The 16,150-nt window shown below is 32.9% G+C and overlaps 1 protein-coding gene across 1 annotated transcript in view; it reads left to right on the forward strand.

Annotated features, from left to right (window-relative positions):
• The window catches only part of LOC123695612 (allatostatin-A receptor), a 113,838-nt gene that overhangs the window by 45,214 nt on the left and 52,474 nt on the right, over positions 1–16,150 (forward strand). The window contains exon 2 of the mRNA XM_045641515.1: positions 13,291–13,337. The gene's annotated coding sequence lies outside the window, so the exon portion shown is untranslated. The remainder of the gene's footprint in view (positions 1–13,290; positions 13,338–16,150) is intronic.

Below are 16,150 nucleotides of genomic sequence, written 5' to 3' on the forward strand. Positions count from 1 at the left end.
TAAGCCAACGCCATCAAAAGATACAGCCGTTTATGCTGCAAATTATCGCAATTTCGACATTAGCAAGGGAATCAAAAACGACAGGGTACTTCCCATGTACGTAGTCTTGAAATTTGGTAAAAAAACAACGTCTTACAGCACAGATAAAGGTAAAATTGCTAAAAGCGTAAATTTAATTCACAATATAATCAAAAATAGGTTTCGGAGCTGAGTGCGCGAAATTTTATACTCATATTTTTTCAAATCGGTTAAATATAGGCATCATAAAACGCGTTCTTACGTTCTTCAATCTTTAATACTCAAATCTTATTACGACTTATAACTCAATAAGTATACTCAGACTACTTTAAGCTCTATTCCAATAGACATAAATCTGAATATCAAGTGCCTTTATTGGAAATTTAGATTGAATCCTTCGAGAAGGATTATTGAAATACAATATAATTATATTTATTTATATAAAACGCAAATGTAATTTAAAACATGGTTGCCATGGTAATAATGTTAAAATGTTGATAAAATGATGAAATTATATTATGATGAGAATATTCATGGTGATCATCATACTAATTCGTATTATTTATGTGTATTATATTCACAAAATATAAAGCTCGGCGCTGCTTTCAGGTTAATACCGCTTTTCTATACAACCTGTGCCCTTCACCGGTGGCAGTGGTGTGTGGTCAGTGGTCAAAAGCACAGGCAAAAAATTTCATCTCCTTTTTAAACTCTTTAGGGGTTGTATTTTGAAATTAAAGTAACAAAGAAAGTCGTTTAATTTACATAATTGGTTCAACTGTTTATAATATTATGTCATTTTAAAAAACAAATTTAAGGTGCATTTCCACCAATAATGAGCGAGGATATTGTGTAGCGAGGAATGTGTTTGTAAATAACCAATAGTACCTTTTCAAACGCTAAACTCTTCATACTTCAAACTAAATGGACATTATTATTTAATTTATTGTTTCTTGCACATTATCGGTGGAAAAGCACCCTTATAACTACCCAAGTAGAGCCCGGGCGAGCAGCTAGTCGTATAAAAACCAATTTAGCGATTGAAAAAACAATGTTAATCAATTGAAAACATACGAAACCGTATACATAATATCTTTTCAATGTATCCTAAAAAAACTTAGTCGTAAATTAAATACCTTTTCTTCGCTGTTTTGAGCAAAATAAACACGTTCTACAAAAACTATTACAAAACAATATAGAAATTAGGTATTTTATCGTGCGTACGTACGTCTCTTTGCAAAATTATACGACATTTTATAAGAAAAATAATTTTGAAACGATTCATAAGACTGTAACTCAAAATGCTTAACAAAATTAATATTTAATCACTATTTAACTAGCTTTCCGCCCGAAGCTTCGTTCGCTTTATCTAATAAGTACCTAATATATACTACAACCTTCCTTTTGAATCACTCTGTCTATTAAAAAAATCCGAATCCAAATCCGTTGCGCAGTTTTAAAGATTTAAGCATACAAAGGGACATAAGGACTTTGTTTTATAGCGACTTTGTTTTATAGGTACTATGCAGTAATTATCATGAACTAGCTTTCCATCCGCAGCTTCGCCCGCGCAGTTAAAGAAAAACCCGCATAGTTCCCGTTCCCGTGGGATTTCCGTGATGAAACCTATACTATTTACCGGGGTAAAAAGTAGCCTATGTCCTTTCTCGGGTATGAAAATATCCATATACCAAATTTCATGCAAATTGGTTCAGTAGTTTAGGCGTGATTGAGTAACAGACAGACAGACAGAGTTACGTTCGCATTTATAATATTAGTATGGATATAAATATTTTGAACCACTAAATCAGATAAGATAGTTCAATTTCACCACAAAGACGTGAAAACTAAAGGTGTCATTGCAATCGGTTCATAGGTAGTTGAAAATTTTAAGAAAACAATAATAAAAACACCAAGTTTTAGAATCCTAAAAACCATATAATCAAAATAAAGAACTTTTCCTTTCTCTGAGAAGAATCAGATTTTTGTAATAAAATCGTTTCATACCCGCCTGGGGCCACATACGAGTATATTAAGCCATTTATTTTTATTTGTTCCTCAGAACCGCCTCACAGCATGGCCCGAAATTGGAAGTTACATAATATTGAACATTCCAGAGATTATTGCATTGTGCGAGGTTTTAATTCAATTTTGAATACGTTTTATTGAGGGATTTTTTTAATAACTCAGTTTCAATTTTTGTTTTGATTGCGCTCTCGTTTATATGACGATCTCTGATTTGTAACAATGGCGTTTTAAAACTATAGAACCCGTTTGTAATTTTATTTTAATACCATAGCATAATAACGAAAATAACTTAAATAAGTAAACGACTAATAAAAATTATAAATGCGAACGTTTGTATTTATGTACGGATGTATGTTTGTTGTTCATTCGAAAACAACTGAATAAATTTTAATGATACTTCTCAGTTGCCAAGTATCATTAAAATTTATTCAGTTGTTTATTGTATGTATTGTATGTTTATTATATAACTATATAGCTTATGTACCACAATAACATAATATAAGCTATTTAGAGAAATCCTTTTGCATTAAACTGCGCAACACAGCCAGTTTAAAATAAACCCCTTCTTACTAGGTACCTTAAAAGATCATAATAATTTAGAAAATTTCGCTATTTTACATCCCGACAACAATATAATTATTAATTATTATCATACGCTTGAACCATTAAAAAAGAGCGAATGTGCCAAGCACACATGTCAGGAGTGAAACTTCTCTGGCAGGATTCCAAAATCGCTTACTTCATAACGTGACAGTATTGCCATGACGCGACCTTGAAATTTTACGCTCAAGAAGATTTACTTCAATAATTTACAATTCTTTTATAAACACCACTGGGCTATATTTCACAAGGCCCCTCGGAAATTGCGAAATGTGCTTGAAAATATATATTAAGTCGGTATAAAGTGATGTCTCAGGTGGTAGAGATAAGTTAAGGTGTTTCAACAATTCATGAAGGGAATTTTAAGTCATTGTTTGAATAATAAACAGCTTGAAAATTTCTAAAATAAATTATAAATGATTTGTCTTATTGATATTTTCATTGACATTATTGCTTACAATTTTAAGAGTAGAAATCAATTTAAGTAAAGTATTGGTAAGTAAAATATTTATTAAATATCGCAAACTAATAAACCACGAATGAATAGGAATTAAAATAACAGTATTGATAAAAAACTTACCTAAACATAGGTAAGTTTTTTACTACTAAATAGTATAAATTTATACTAAGAATCTATATATATAAAACTCAAATATGACTGATATAGTGATCTATCAACGCACAGCCCAAACCACTGGACGTATCGGGCTGAAATTTGGCATGCAGAACTCGAACGTTCGAAAGTGAAGTGAGTCGACTCACTCAGGTGAGATGCGAGTTCGGGCGCGTTTTTTACAGAATAGCCTAGCAGGTATATGTTAGGACGTAGGCATCCGCTAAGAAAGGATTTCTCGAAATTCTTGCTGGAAAAACCGGGATGCACGTACAAAGTCGTGGGCGGAAGCTGGTAAAATATAATATGAAGAAACGCTATATTTAAAAAAATATTTCACCTAGTTACTCCTTCAAGATATATTAAATCTATAATTCTTTGAAGGATATGGAAATTCAGGTAAATATCCAATCCAAATTATACTTACATTTAACCTAACCTTGTATTATAGCCCATTTTCCCTATAATAAAAACTAGGGCACATCGTAATAACACCCTAATCATCGCATCACAGATTGCTTGATTTGGCGCCAATATTACGTAATCTCTACCACCATGTTTATGTCGTGGTCATATCGAAGATTTGATCATTTCATGATATGAGTGGCCATTTCACGAAATGGTCGCATATCGTGAAATGGCCAACATAGTTTGATCAGATCGTTAAATCGTCAACGTTTCACGATTTGGTCATCCACATTTGGCCAGATCGTATAAAATATAAAGATTCCATAAAATATTAAAAAATTTCAGAATAACTATATTCTAAAAACTTGTTTAATGTCATTTAAGTTAGTGCCGCGGCAGCGGCCGGCGAATGCCAGAATCGAATCGTTTTTGCAATAGAAAACAATTAGGTTAGGTTAGGTTACACTTTGATAAACAACGCACGAGCCGAGCGAGCGTGCCGCGGCAGCGGCCGGCGAGTGCCAGAAGCGGATCGCTTTTTAAAAAACAAACAATTATAATAATATAGTAGTAGTTTCTTAAATTATTTTATTTAAGTCGCATTTTTTCTTAAATACATATAAGATATCCACATTTTCAATAGTATGTACTCGTACCTCTTCGTCGTAAATTCTTTGCCATGACTTTCTTCATAATATTGTTATTAAACGAATTATGAAGTTTTTAACTGCGAATAATTTAATTTTCGCCAGCGGCCGCCATTTTATCACATAAACACAGAGCTTGCAGCGCCTCTACCAACGATTAATGTAACTATTTTACGATATGATCAAATAATTTTGGTCATTTCATGAAAAAACCGTGCGTTAATTGGCCATATCGTGAAACGATTTCTTATCATTGATCTGCCCAAACCACATCATGATGTGGCCAAACTAAATTGGCCATTTCACGATATGCGACCATTTCGTGAAATGGCCACTCATATCATGAAATGATCAAATCTACGATATGACCACGACATTTATATTATTTAGGGGTCCGTAGCAAAATTGGAAAAACGAAATCCACGAAACATGTATTTAGTTTAAAGTCTACACAATTCTTTGTGTATGTTTTCCTTATATTCAAACAATTAAAATACCTATGTGTGCACCGTTTCCATTTGGTTTAAAAGTTTATCTTCAGTTTATGTCAAAATTATATTTAATTATTTAATTGCATTTATTACTTATTCTTAAAATCTATCATACTCAATGCAATAAAATTTTTAAGGCAGTTTTCATATTTTTAGACGGCTCATAATAATAGGTATCTGATAATAAAATTAATTCGTTACAAAATTATTATAAATATTGGATTATAAATAGCTGTGCGGAATCTGTACGAATAGCTGTACGTAAAAAATAAATTAAAGTACTTAATATCTCAATATCATCTTCTTTTTGAAGTCCATTGTTCAAGTAAACACCTTGATATAAATAAGTTCCGCGAAAAACAAAGTCATACAAGAGTAATTCAACTTTTAAGTATCAATTTCATTCATTAAGTTATTACAACTTGGTTCAACTTATTTGAAATTTAATTTATTCTTATTTAGCTAAGTATCGATGATGTAATTGTAAAAGATTGCTTTTATAATCGTTTTTAAATTTAATTAATGATCTCAATTTTAAATCAAATTATTTGGCAAGTGATAATGAAATTATCAAGAGAAGCTATTTTGTTGAGTTCGTGCGTTGTTTTTTTTTTAATTATTATTAAATTAGAAAACATTATTATATCCGGTATATTCGTACTTTAAAGTTATGTAAAAATACAACTTCATCTTCACAATTTTATTATTGAAATTATGGAATATATTTAACACAATTTATTAAATTCTGTGACGATTTTTTGGTCATATTAATATTTTACGTAAAAATAAAAATCAGTCCTTATTAAAATCATAATTATCAGAATAAATACAAAAATACTTTTAATTTAATTATGATTTTGATTATTGTTCCTTTTTTGCTTTAACATTTCCAATATCTATAATATGTACTATGTACTAATATTATAAAGAGGAAAGGTTTGTAATTATGTATGTATGCCGTATGATTTTCACGCATAAACTACTGGATAAATTTCAAAAATTATTTTACCATTAGAAAGCTGCATCTTCACTGAGCAACATAGGTTAGGTTTTATCCCGGAAATCCCACGGGAACTATGCGGGTTTTTATTTGAAAACGCGGGCGAGGCCGCGGCCGGAAAGCTAGTAAAATAATATAAAAACGGTAAAAACCTGAATTTCCTGCACACAACGATGTTACCAATTTCCTTTTAGACGTCGCCGTCGTTATCAACAACAATATACTTTGATCAAAGGAATTTAGTATACGGTCTAGTAGAGTTACCTGGGTAGATATTTTTAATTAATGCAATCTTTAATAATATTTAATAATGCTATAAAGAAGAAAAAACAGTTTTTTTATTTTTCAAAAAAACTAGATCCATTTTTTTGGCCATTAGAAAGATTCTCTTTACTTTAAGGTACTTTTTTATCATATACTAGCGGTCCGCCCCGGCTTCGCACGTGGTACATGTTTACGTTTTCTCTCCATAAGAACCATCCTCGTACTTCAAGGAATATAATAAAAAAAGAATTATCGAAGTCGGTTCAGCCGTTCTCGAGTTATGCACTTACCAACACATTTTGCGATTCATTTTTATAGTATAGATTTATGTATGTTAATGTTTTTATTTTCCTGTATTGTATTATAATAAAACCTAAAACTAAATTATAAGTAGACAATCTTCATTTTCTCAGGTATGTAATCAAAATATTTTTTCACGTTTAAAGGCGGATTTATACGTGACGGGAAAATACTTCGGACGGGACGTGATTGCCTCGTTCAAAACGGGAACGTGGTGCAAATGCATACGCACCGTGGCATTGGCACAAATTTTCCGTCGTCCATTTTCGATAGGTACTTAGATTGTATCAAGGCGTCACTAGGTACTTATCTCTCCGGCGCGAACGGAGCGACTGTGCATACGTAGCGAAATCACGGACGGGACGGGGCACGTGCGGGACGGGACGGGGACGTGCTAAACATCGTCGGCGACGATATTTTTCCCGTCCACGTTCCCGTCCCGTCGATGTTCCCGTGACATATACGTATTTGGATACATTTTGTATGCAACGATGTTTCCAAAACTTCCCGTCACGTCCCGTCCGGGTAAAATCCCGTCACATATGCAGCGGCCTTAAAAACAATCGTTATAAACAAACATACATACACTCTTTAATCTTTATTATAAACAAAAAATACGATGATAGTAAAGTTGGCGTTTCTAAAGATAGCTTGCTAAATAGAGCTAGTAAATATAGGGTAGGGTAGATAGAAAGAAGTATAAAAATAAAACTGCCTTTCAAAGCTTTAAGAAGTTTTCTGTTAGAACTTCCATTAAAGCTTTAGAATGAGACTTTATGAAAATTTCAATGCGTTTTGATGCTACAAACATCAACAACATGTCTGTCTGTCTCTTCTCCGCTCCTAAACCACTGAACCAACGTGGATTAAATTTAGTAAAGAGAATTTTATCCCGTAATAAATACGAGGGAGGAGCCTAGGGCGAAAAGCTAGTACCTTAGACGATTTAAACTATAGGTTTTAATCCAACTATTTTTTTGATAAGGTACCTACCTATTATTTTTAAAATACTAATGTAAACGTATTTACTACTAAATACACATACATTTACAATCTCATTCTCAGAAAAACCACGGCACTTCAAAAGTATGAACATTTCTAATTCTATTCTCCTGTCCCAGAGACGTCATAATTTTTAATTTGTCTCTCTTTGTATTTGAAAAGGCTCTTAATTTGCTTATTTAGAGGTATAATTAGGTCCCGTTTGTCTTGTGGACGTTTCAAATGAAATTCTATTAAAATCACAGAAAAGCAAATTTTACAGTTTTCTAAATAGATTGTAAATTGGTAACAAAACTTTATGTTATCAAAATATTTGTTCATTTAAAAGTGCTTGAAAATTGAGATAAACAGAAAATACTATATGACTTTTCTATTGTGTTTACAATAAAACTCAATTAGCTAGACTTACTCGAACTTTTACGAAACTACTGGACAAATTTGGTTGAAACTTTACATTACTATGTTATGCATCACATTAATACAAGAGCAAAAAACATACAAATACAAATAGGTACTACATATAAATAGAAATACATAATATAAATACATAGAAATTAGAACTTCTTTATTTTGCACGAAGTTTCGTCTGCATCGCGGTAAACAGCTAGTGACAAGATACATACATTTTTTGAACATACAGACATATTTTTTCATTTATTATAAATCAATTTCTTAGCAATTTAACTATTGTTCCTTTTTTTATTTAATATATACAGACCTTAATACAGACATTTTATTTATTAAGATTTCTAGGAATTTATCTGTTTTCTTATTTAATTTCATTACTTACTAGTACCTACCTGAATCCACATTCCGCGTGGGATTCAATAAGATGAGATTGTTTCTCTGTAATTTGCAACATTTTTCAGTTGATCCTACTCTCCTTGGATGTAATGTGATGATTTTTCTTTGAAAATGAGTTGTTTAATTTACTATATAAAGTTTTTATATTTATATTAAACCTTTATACAGTAGTCCAAAATTTATAATGCGCATGCAGATCTTCTCTAATTATCGTATTTCCAGAAACACCCGAATCACCCCGAATCATTGAATCGTAAGTGACCTAAACATTAAACAATGCACTTGCATCTTGCACCTTGTTCGTAAGAAATAGGAGTCAATTCAAAGTCACACATAATCGAAAACAATTCGGGCGGTAAGTGACGGTAGCCTGTCAGTCAAAAAATTCAAAAATCCGTCAATCGTCTTTATATATTGGTGGAGACCGCACGTATTATCTCTGTATAGAATTATATAGAGCTGCTGTTACATACCCTTATTAGTTTTGTTTCAAAGTTGAATTTTCCGATAAAATGGTTATTTAAGAAAAGTGAAAGTTTATAAGAGCATAATGAAAGTTCTCATCAGTCTACGATATCAGAAATAGATATTATCCCTGATTCTGTAAATCCTTGTAAACCAGTGTTTGAAAATATTATTTTTTTTAATTAATATAAACGTTGTCTTATTTTAACCTTTCATACATCCAATACTACGCCAGCTTCAGTAAAGCACTTTAAGTATAGTTTTAAGTATAGATTTTTCCAAGTAAATAAATAAAACAAATATATATTTGCAATCGTGTGGCTTATCCTCGCTATTAACTTACATTGAATTATCGAAACAAATTTCGTTACTTATCTCTTTTAACATTAAATCACAATAAAACTCATAATTATAATAAACTATGCATGAAGAAAATACATTTAACCACTCTATATACATAATATCGTCTTCGGAAGCTCGGAGAATATGACAGTTGCCGAACAGTCACGAACTCTCTATGCGCATTATTAGTTTGGGAGAACTGTACGATTGTGATGAAAAATACATACAAATTCTAAAAGAATGATTTTTAATAATATGATCATTTAGCATTAGACTCGCCTGATCGTCTTTTATAATAGTGACTCTACTTGTTTTAAAAGTCAGTTTTGGTCGCTTGTGCAACTGGAGCCTAATATTTGCCTGGAGAAGATCACTACTAAGTGATTAGGCCGCCACTTTATCGTTTTTATTTAGTTGTATGATATTATAGAACCTTTCTAATCTCGGGAACTACAGGTCCGATTTGAAAAATTCTTTCGGTGTTGGATAGCCCATTTATCGAGGAAGCCTGAACCTGTTGGTCCTGTTGGTCCTGTTGGTCCGCTCCTGTTGGTGGAGACCAACAGGAGCGGAGCACGGCGGGTAAAACCGCGGAGCACTGCTAGTATATTACAATAAAATTAAAAGCCTTGCAAAAAGTTTACCAGGTCGGAGACGCGTCGAAGCGACTTTCATATAAAAGTCGTTGGTGTAACCAGAGCCTAATGTCTGGCATTTTGCCATAACGACGTGTCGCTCGTACCAATAACGATGTTCTATTAATTATATGTCGTCATTGTACGTGTTTAGACGTTAACGATCAAGATAAAGGTAAAATTTAACGTTACGTTTTTCATTGTATGGATTTTAGTTTATTATATTAACTTGCGGTTGGAATTTCTTATTTCCAAAATCATCTTCTATATTTAGACCTACACGTATAAGCGGTACATCCATACTAATATTAAAAATGCGAAAGTAACTTTGTCTGTCTGTCTGTTACTCAATCACGCCTTAACTACTGAACCAATTTGCATGAAATTTGGTATAGAGATATTTTGATACCCGAGAAAGGACATAGGCTACTTTTTACCCCGGGAAATAGGATAGGTTTTATCCCGGAAATCCCACGGGAACGGGAACTATGCGGGTTTTTTTCTTTGACTGCGCGGGCGAAGCTTCTGGTGGAAAGCTAGTAATATATAAAACAATCTTACTATTTTTGTCCATCTGTGTGTCACTGATAACGTAAAAAGCAATCAATATATTTTGATATACTTTAAATTTAATATTATTTAGTACCTCCCAGTTCAAAGAAGAAACCTCTCAAAAAATACTGAACAAATAGTACCTATAATACCTTCAAAATTATTATTTTTTCGTGTAAATAATAACGAATTTTCACACAAAGCCTCCAAAACACTTCCTTAACTTAAATAGACTAATAGAACTCGAACAAAGCCGGGTCAAGTCGGTAGTAAACCATCACAGTTTTATGGACCGACCTTGTTCACGAAATTACTCTTTGCTAATCATGTTAGTACAGTAACTAGACGTTCTTGTGTATAACACTGTATACTTATGTATAACACTGTATACTTATGTATAACACTGTATACTTATTACTACATATATTATAAACTGGGTAAATATATAACGAAGCGTCTATGAGGTAAAATAATACATGTTAAATAATCTTGACGAAGTAACATTAAATATCAATTACAATATTATCTACTTAATATTATAAAAGCGAGAGTCTGTCTATCTGACTCTTCGTCACTCCTAAATCACTGAACCGATTTTGATAACTTGGTACAAAGATAGTTTGATACCTGAGACTGCTTCCAAGTTCCACGGGAACATGAACCATGCGGGCGTTTCATTTCAATTTTCATTTCAATTGAAGCTCAAAGCAACAGCTTGTCAATAATTATAAAAGAAAACATGAATAGCCATATTTTTTCCTAAATCAAAATTAAATATTGTATTATAGTAATTATTGTTCTATTTTCCCACACTCCGCACAAAAAGAAAACTCCCTCAAACTTCAAACAATAAAACCATTTGACCATTAACCGAGGATACAACAGTAATTGTTTCAAAACAATAAGGAAAATACTTGAGAAGTTAATAAAACAACGTCCATGCGTCCTTGATACTCTTTTGATAAAACTTCCAACGAACTTATTCAATAACACATTGTAATCAAAGTTGGACATTGCAGACTGCATGGAATATGCTCACTATGGTGTAACTTTTATCAGAATGTAGATTCTTTACCTGTCTATCACTTTGTTTGGTGTAACGTGCTTTGAATATTGTCCTAAATAGACTAATCTATACTAATATTATAGAGCTGAAGAGTTTGTTTGTTTGAACGCGCTAATCTCAGGAACTACTGGTTCGATTTGAAAAATTATTTCGGTTTTAGATAGCCCATTCATCGAGGAAGGCTATAGGCTATATATCATCACGCTAAGACCAACATGAGCGGAGCCACGCGGGTGAAACCGCGGAACGCAGCTAGTACTACATAATATCTGGGTTTCACGCAAAATCTACAGGAGACATTTTGATGAAACTTTTTTGTTACATAACTATTAGTAACGTTTAAGCTGATTTATCACGAGGAATTTACGCATTCGCAAACGAAATATTGCATTTTATAATGTTTGTTATAGGTTCTTCATTTTCACAGCTACCAATCTACACATGGCTAGTGTGGTTAATAGACTTGACCGCCTTAATAGGTCTGTGTCCTAGGTGTGTATCTCTACAGTGGGAACAATATTATACCCAAGATGATCTACCATTTACCATATTACATATACCTACCAATCGTTTTCAGTATTTCACTAAAATTCTATTATAACGCACTGTGGTGTTCTTCACTTTATTTTATTACTAGCTTCCGCCCGCGGCTTCGCCCGCGTTTTCAAAGAAAAACCCGCATAGTTCCCGTTCCCGTGGGATTTCCGGGATAAAACTTATCCTTTGTGTTAATCCAAGTTACCCTCTATATGTGTGCTAAATTTCATTGTAATCGGTTCAGTAGTATTTGCGTGAAAGTGTAACAAACACACACATACACATCCTCACAAACTTTCGCATTTATAATTAATATTAGTAGGATAGGATTATTGTTTCCACTTCCTAATCAAAATCTAATCACTTGAAGACTACGAACGGTGATCATAATATTATAATAGTGACAAAACAAAAATGATGCAGATAAATCACTACGTCAAAGACACGACAAAATCGCGTTGAGATGGGTGAATCCGGGAAATGACGTCATATCGTGGAAATTCAATTTGCCCAATGAAATCTTTGAGAATTGGGAAGGGACAGGAATTCCACCCTTTTGTGTTTCATGTGTAGTTTTTAGAAAGGTATAGTTGTGGAAAATTAGTCCGAATGGCTTTACCTACCTACTACATTTTATAATTTACTAGCTTACCGCCCGCGGCTACGCCCGCTATATATCTAAAACATAATAAATTATATACTAAAACCTTCCTGTTGAATCACTCTATCTATTAAAAGAAACCGCACCAAAATCCGTTACGTATTTTTAAAGATTTAAGCATACAAAGGGACATAGGGACAGAGAAAGCGACTTTGTTTTATACTATGTAATGAACTATTTGACGCATCGTAAGCCTGCTCTTAAAAGGATATTATCATAACATTACAATATCATATATTGCTCTGCCTTGTGAACTAGGTTATTACCTGTATCTCAGAAGGCAGTGCCTTCCCTTACAAACTCTACATCCATACTTAATATTATAAATGCGAAAGTAACTCTGTCTGTCTGTCTGTCTGTTACTCAATCACGCCTTAACTACTGAGCCAATTTGCATGAAATTTGGTATAGAGATATTTTGATACCCGAGAAAGGACATAGGATAGGTTTTATCCCGGAAATCCTACGGGAACAGGTTTTTCTTTGAAAACGCGGGCGAAGCCGCGGGCGGAAAGCTAGTACATTATATTTCATACTATGCTTCTCTCGCATCAGTCTATAATATTGTAAAATGGTCATTTGCAAAAAGAGGAATACCCGACACGAAAATAATATAGATTTTTCATGTTGTTTGTAGATAAGCTAGTTCAATCAGGAATTCTTCAGTTTTGTAATAATATTATGGGCTGTAAATGGATAAACTAAAACACTTTTTTAAATAGTACCTTCACTAGATAATATTATTATGTAGTTAACATAATTGTGTAATGAGAGTTTTAATTGCATGATACTTTGATACATCAACCATTTAAATGTATATTGTATAACTTTTTAATTTTAATTAAATCTTGTTCCAGATATTCGTGATGGACCTTTCAAAAGGAATACGCAGTTAGAAGCAGCTGTAAGTAAAATTAATTACCCTCTATATTTAAAATTTTTTAATTATTTAACTGACCTAAAATAATACTACAATAGATAATACTACAAAATATTATTAGAACTTCCCAAAAGATTATCTAATTACTGATCGAAAAAACCATAAACTCGGTCAAGCCGTTTCGTAGATGTTCGGTTACAAACGTTATAACGCAAGAATGTTAGATAATTAGATGATATTGTGTTTATTATACATAATATTATGTAATTATATATTATATTATGTAAACAGCCTTTACTCCATACAATTAATCAGATTCTAACTCGATTCTTCACACATGACACGACGCTATAAATTATAATGACGTCATACCTCTTGATATAATAATTCACGACTGTAAGGGTTCTTATCCACCAAAAATGTGCGAGAGAAATGTGTCGTGCGAGGATGTCTAGCTGTGCTGTGAAAATGTGTGGAGGATTCCACCAAAGCTATATTATGAGGAATGGCCGCCTCCTTGGTACAGTGGTTGACGCGTGAGCGTAGTACCGAGGGGTCCTGGGTTCGATTCCCGCGGAGACGAAGATAAAAAAAAGGCGTGTGGCACTCGGGGACTGCCGCGGTAAAGCTATTGCATAGCATGCCTTCAAGCCACACCTCCGAGCCCGTCGGAGTGGGGAGCGTGAGGTTGTTTCGTTACGGAATTTCTCGATTCGGTCCCCGCGCTCAAGGCCTGCGATAGAAGCTATGCAATAGCTTAAAAATGGCTCGATCTGGCAGGACACAGAAGGCTAATCACCTACTTATCCCTAAAGAAAATCGATCAGTGAAACAGATGTATCAGATGTATCAGATGTACAGATATACATCTGCCCCTTACCCCACTAGGGGACATGGGACTTCACTTTACTTTTATACAAGGAAAATATGTCGTGCAAGGATTCGTTGCGAAGCTGTGAAATGTCTTCTATTGCTCAAAATTATACAACTAATAAACATACCTCGCAAGCATTCTTCGCACATTTTCCTCGCACACAATTTATATCCCTCGCTTGTTTTGTATGCGTAAAAACCTAGCACCGCTGAGCCGTTTCCACTAGAGCTGCACTGAGCGAGGCTAGGCAAATGAAGCGATACTATTGGTTCTTTATCAAGACATTCCTCGCACATTATTGGTGAAAAAGCACCTTTAGCAATTTGTTGTAAGTATGTTCGTATTTTCCTGTTGTTCATAAATTCAGATTTATTGTTCTTGAATATTTTCTATCATTATGACAATAATGCTTGTAGATTATCAATTTCTAGCTGTAAGATTGTTCACTTTTAAAAACTTAATGTAGGTGAGTTTATTGATTCGGATTTTCTTGAGTCTCTTTTCTATAACTTGAACTCATAAATTAGTTTGTATATGTTAATGGTATAAATAAATAAAAGATTAATTTATAACAAACATTATACCTAGTATACTAAAAAATAATAACTAATAACTAAATAATAGTATACTAAAAAAAATAATAATATGAACATTGATATGTATTTTTTTTCAAACCATTTTACCTCATTGGACGTTCATGAAAAGTTTTTAAACATCTTTGCAAATTTCACGCCATAGAAAGAATAAAAAGAAAAAGTAAAAGGTTTCCATATCCTACCGAGAAACGTAGCAAAAATTCACGTGTGTTTTCAACAAAATCAAATGTTTCAAGTTTTTGCCCATTGTTTTTAAAAGGATTCGTTGTTTCTGCGTTTTGTTTTGTGTTTTTTGCGACTGTAAACATTTCGTTAAAATTTTCGAGTGTAACATCGCTATTTCAGATTTTTAGGACGTTTTATCATAGTTTAGTTAAGAGTGTTTTGAAACTTTTAAATGGTAAACTTTTGTGTTATAGTGCTGTTGTACACAAATGTTCAATTTATGAAATATGACGAACCATTTTTAATGTTACTTAAAATAGTAATATGATGCGAAAAATTACTTATTCATAAAACAACTTATATCAAAAGACAACTTATTATTAAGTTTATAACTGTGTATTAAATCGATAACCATTACTACATCATTAGTTATTAGTATAAGAGCCTACAAACACACATATATAATTATATACCATGTACGATGTAAGTCGTACAGAATTTAGGTACCAAAAATAATACATAAAGGCATCGTATTAACCATAATGATATAGGATGCAGGACAAAGAACTAGGAGCCTTTCGCATTCGGAGAAATAAAACAGAATCAAATGGAGAGCTTGTGTTGTAACATGACGCTCGTTCGTTAGCTTTTATGGACATAGTGTAGTAGGTATTTTCGCTTATAGAGGACTTATTTTTAAGAAGTACATACTACTGTTTGTGATTAGGTTCATTATTTACTTTAATGCACTATGCATTACATTTGGAGTACCTATTCAACTTTATCGGCAAAAAATCAGCAGCTTTTGTGCTTGAAATATATAATATATTGATCGGTCTAGTAGTTTTTTTTTAGTATGGCAGGTAATCTCTCCGTAACAGACAAAAAAATCCAAAAACAATTCACTCCAGTTACATATTTTTCTCAGTTTTTCATCCTGTGCCAAATAATAAAAGACAAACTAACAGAAGTATATTATACGGAAACAAGCATACACTTATTTGTATCTAGAATAAGCATTTACCAACATCTTGTAGTCGTATAATAACTATTAGCAATGCAGCTGCGAATTGCATTGTCTAAGCTTGCATACTATTGTAGAGAATTAACATTTCGGCTTGCAGTATCGAGCTAGCAATGTAATTCTGAAGTTAGAAGGCTGAGTTGTAGACTTCAGCCTTCTAAGGCGAGGCGAGGCGTTG

Source organism: Colias croceus, chromosome 11 (assembly GCF_905220415.1).
Source record: "Colias croceus chromosome 11, ilColCroc2.1".
Classification (NCBI taxonomy): Eukaryota; Metazoa; Arthropoda; class Insecta; order Lepidoptera; family Pieridae; genus Colias; species Colias croceus.